Source organism: Atta cephalotes (assembly GCF_000143395.1).
Source record: "Atta cephalotes unplaced genomic scaffold scaffold00022, whole genome shotgun sequence".
NCBI lineage: Eukaryota > Metazoa > Arthropoda > Insecta > Hymenoptera > Formicidae > Atta > Atta cephalotes.
In genome coordinates this window covers 2,628,670-2,633,842 of record NW_012130086.1, presented here as the reverse complement: position 1 = coordinate 2,633,842, position 5,173 = coordinate 2,628,670, and positions in this window count along the sequence as shown.

Here is a 5,173-nt window from a genome sequence, read left to right as displayed (position 1 = left end):
AGTTAGATGTTGGAGAAAAATATATTGTACATTTATTCGTGACAATGAAAACGAGATAATTGACGTAAGCGACTATCTCCATATTTATAGCATCGAAAAATGAACTCACTGAGATTATACCGGTTTTAAACCTTGCAAAATACATATAATGCGCCGTAACATACACCCACACACATCCGCGTTGCACAGCCGCCCTTTTCCTTTTCTCACCGTGTAGCTCCTTTCATTTCGCTATTTAATCGTTTCATATCGAAGTTATCTCGGCAGCTATCGACAGGTTTTTCCGCAGGTTTCACAGATCAATAACGAGACATTTCGCGCGCCTGGAAATTTCCTACGAGACTCGTCATGCAGGGTGTTGAAGAAACGCATAGCTAAACATGATAGCGACCGATTGAGAGCGCTTTTATGAAAAATGGCTCCGTATCGGATTCCACATAATTACAGAAACGCGATATTAGCAAAAAATATACAAACTGTCTCGACGCGGAAGCAAATATCATTCATATTTAAATACGATTAAATAAGACAAGTATTAAATCTAGATATAAATAAGCTTTGATGTCAAGCTTTGAGGTCAAGTGCGACTTGCGTAGAAGTCGTTCTATGTGTATAATAAAGAAATAACAAATTGGTATTGCAGTAAGAATCAATTTTGATCGTAGTTAAGATGAAAAGTTACACTCGTTAAGAATCGCAATTTCCCAACCGTGCTGGCCAACGGCTACATCATTGCGACAATTTGAGGCGAATGCAAGTGAATTATCGTCAAGGCTTGCACAGATGAGAGTAGGCAGTAGCTTTATGATCGAGGCTTGATCGAGATAACGGGGCTTAACGTACCAAAGGCATTTCGTCCAACACGGTGCGCTTAAAGTGGAGCTCAAGGACTGCTGTCTATATAAGGGCTCGCTCTTTACTACGTCGGATTTCGATACCAGCGTCGATTAGATCTCTTCTTTAGCTCGTTCGAACGTTTAGCCCGTCGAAAGATTAGAGTCACTTTTTAGTGGGAAAAGATGTTAATCCGATCGATTCGACGGTGAATAGTCGTAGTTGGGAAGCGATACGCTAATTACACGATACATTTGCGTACACTTACACCCGGCCATCTGTATACATTATCTCGTTAAACCGCACGATCTCATTAACCTACTATCTGTTAAGTCGACTGAGAAAATTATAACATGTGTTAACTTGCGCGCCCAATTTGCATTTTATAAAGCGCATTTCTTCGAAATAGGTGCAAAGAATACTCTGCCGCCTACACCTACGAAATCAGTTTCTCTCTCTCAGGGATAATGATAGTATCGGCGAAATGAATTTCGGGTATAAGTCATCGTAGATCGTGATCGTTCGTTCGGGATAAACGGAAGCCAGACAACGTGGCATCGTGGTCGACCTTTTGGTCGGAGACCTTAAGAGTTGGGAGCGGCTCAGTGATGAAACTGGTCGTAGAGGCCACTTGTTCTGCTATCTTTTGGAGCCTCTCTGACATCGTTACCGCCTAGTATCGTTCTGATACAAGATATTGAATAAAATAGCTGGTATGATATAAGAAGATTTATAAAAGTATTTACTTGTCTAGTTCCTGTTGGAATAATTCATTTTATTCTAAAAAAGTAGAAGCTGAGATTGTCCTGTTGAAAAAATTATGTGCAGAAAGAACAATATACATAAAAAATAAACATGAAAAATATTTTTTTCTGCATTCCTTTCTCGTGATTTATATTTACATTGACTTGTATGTGACTGAAAAGACAAAATGAAAGGATAAAATTAAAGAATGGATTTTAATTCTCATCTAGAAAAGAAAAAATAATAAAATTAATATTAATAGAAAATAACTCGCGGCAGACATTTGGCGTGAACTAATTTTCAGGTCGATATATACGAACGTTATTCGCAGTCTCTAAATGAACTTGTCCGAACGGAAGGGTGCTGGAGGTATTTATGTGCGGCGGTTGCTTGTGCCGCACGAAAGCCGCAAGGTCGTGCCGCATTAATAAAACAAACACAATGTACAACGCAATTCTGCATACAAGTAGGCTGTCCGTCCCCGAGGCGATGGTTTCCACGTACGATCGACAGGTACTATCTCGAAGTCCAATGGATACCGAGTAAGTCGCTTCAGTATCTCTATCTCTCCGGCTTCCTCAGTTCCCTCCTTTCGGACACGTCGCCGTTTCACAATGGATTTTCGTGCAGTCCAATCTCTTCGAGATCGTTTCACGATAGGGTCGATAGTAGCGCGGATTTTAACGCTGTTCCAGATAGCGACGCTTCCATTTCGATGCTCCGTGATGGAATTGTAAGGAAGAATTGAGAAGAATACAAGTGTCGATTGAAAAACACAAAGAGATGCATAATAATATAACTCAAATATAACAAAACATTTTTATTATCTTAAAAAATAATTGAGTAGAGAGAGATATTAGCCGCAGAAGATAATACAAATAAATTAATACAAATAAAAATTTGACACGCATCCTTATTTCAAGATGATATGTTCTTTTTTTTTATAAAAAACGCAAAGAACGTCAATACAATATTAAATATTAGTTTGAGTTCTCATAAACTTCTATTTCCTCCAAAAAGATGATACACTTTTCCGCGCGTCTAGTAATTTAAATATTTATATATTTAAAAAAATGTATAATTATTTAAATTACTAACTTTAAATTTTAATAAAAATGTTTTGTTTGAATAGTACAAATTATACATTTACTTAAAAAATATAAAAAAATATTTATTAAATTAAAAAAATAATAGTTAAACCACAAATTTGTATAAAAAAAATATATATTTAAATTTTAGTAAATATTCAGCTTATACTATTCAAATAAATATTATAATTTAATACATTTTTTTCTCATCGTAGAAGTCGATCACTTTTGAATTGCGTTAATCTAAAGCATAGCATTGCCGCGACGCAGCAGATATTCAGGAAGCTGCATTCAGGAAGTGTCTTCATCTCCGATTGCGCATCTCGTCAATGTGATTGCGATTAAGCCCAATGTCTTCAGGATCCTCTTATGGCTCACGCCATACCACGTTATTATCCAATGCATTTGTAATGGGCACGCTCTCGCTCTTTGCTCTCGCCAGCCAGGTCTCTAATGAATAGCTCGGTGAGAACACGAGACATTCATGAGACGCGTAGAAACGCATAAAGTCTCTCTAGTCATCCCTTCCAGTCTTCTTTCTACCGCTCTATCTCCGTCTTCACTCTCTAGCGTGCTAGGCATTATACACGAGTGGTGAGGAATAGTTCTTTCGTTACGATAAATTTGTTTCACCCTCAACTAGAGGTGCACCTAGAGGTGTCCGTTTAATCTTCGTCATGTTCAACTTCGTAAAGAAAGACATTAAAATGAACGAATGTTAACCAGATTTAATTTTCATTTCAATTAATAAATTAATCACCACAAGAGATTCGAATTGTTAAGTTTCAATTAATAGGTTTCAATTAGTAGATTTATTTGAAATCGTTTTTGTCTTCCAAGATGTTAAAATATTAAAATATTGCATAGAATTTTGAGATACGTGCAAATCTTTTAAAAGAGAAAACAAGGATAACAGAAACTTTACGAAATTGCACGGCTACAACGACGTGACATCGGTCTGGTTGGTAATTTTCTTGGGTATCTACAACGATCTGGTTCTGTCGATGATGTAACGACAGCTCGAAATGTCGTCGGCCTTCCAGGCATTCGTTCCCTCCAGTCTCCCGCGGAATCCGAAGATCGAGTCTTTCCCTTCGCTCCTGCGTCCCTGGCACGTTTCCTCATCAACGTTTCGTAAGTTCGGACTGTGCTATGTCCTCTTCTTCGCATTTCGCACATCTCAAAGTCACCCCGATAGTCACTGGCGAATCAGTTCTTCGAAATCGGCTCATTTTCATCAAGAATTCCGATAAGTTATTGGCATTGATTTAATCTTTAATACCAAATAATTATATAATTCTCGATTAAGATTACTATTTGAAATTAATTTAAATATTAAACAATCATCATTTGTCTCTGTTAATTTGAATCTTATTATTTAGATAAAATATTTCTATTATTACAATAGAGTACACCGAAATGACAGTTTTGCTAAAATATTTGCTAAAAAATTTAATTAGATACACATTTAAAAATAATTTAATCAGATCATTAAAATAATTATGTAAACTAAATTAATTGCTAGAATATCAAAATTATTTTCGACGTTATTCATCATGTCTGAGTTATCTACATAATTATTTTAGATGGATCAACAAAATTATTTTCAGATTCAATTAAAGTTTTAGATATTTAACAAAATTGTTCTTTTCGTGTATTTTTTAAATTACAGATGCAGCGTTTAATGCAGAGCTGTCACAGTAATCGTGGCATTCGATTGTTAGATTAGTGCATCATTGACATTGGATGTGTTAATATATATGCTTTATGAGATTTTGACTGACGCGACGATTGTTTCGCGACGGAATCGAGCGTGACCGAATGGACGCTCGTTAAGGTCTCTCGTGGACACCGATGACGTCGTTCGATGAATGTTGCGACACGTAACGGCCGCCGCTACAGCTTGCACCGTGCGGTAGACATCCTTGACTGCCCGTTTACACCGTGACAAAACTTGCGTCGTTTAAAACGTTACACGTATCCGTCCACGATAGTCGTTTTTATTGCTTATCCTCAACTTTTATGGCACAACCACCGGTTTTCGCGAAATCGCGTCATTTTGCGTGCGCGAGATGTCCGATTTCGAAGTTGTAATTCACCGCAGGAATGATGTCAAATAAATATCACTCAAATAAATATTGTATCAACAATTATCTCCACTGTATACTTTTTCATTCATACATCGCATTTACGCACTTTTAAAATTCATCGATTCCCAATTAACTGCTACTGAGTCGGTTAACATGAATGACTGATTCTCCTCAGTTTACAATTCTACATGAGATGAGCAAAGAAAAGAAATTAATCACCGATTAGATTGCTAATTTACGTCGCTGCACTGTCCCTGAACACGACGATAGCGAGAGCTTCTTGAAGTCCGATCCATGCGTACCGATGACGTAGTCAGATGGAAGTTGCGACACGAAGCGGACAGGATGGCGGCCATCCTTGAGTACTCGTAGCTCATTCCAACCACGGTAGAACGGTCTCCATATGAGAGATGCATA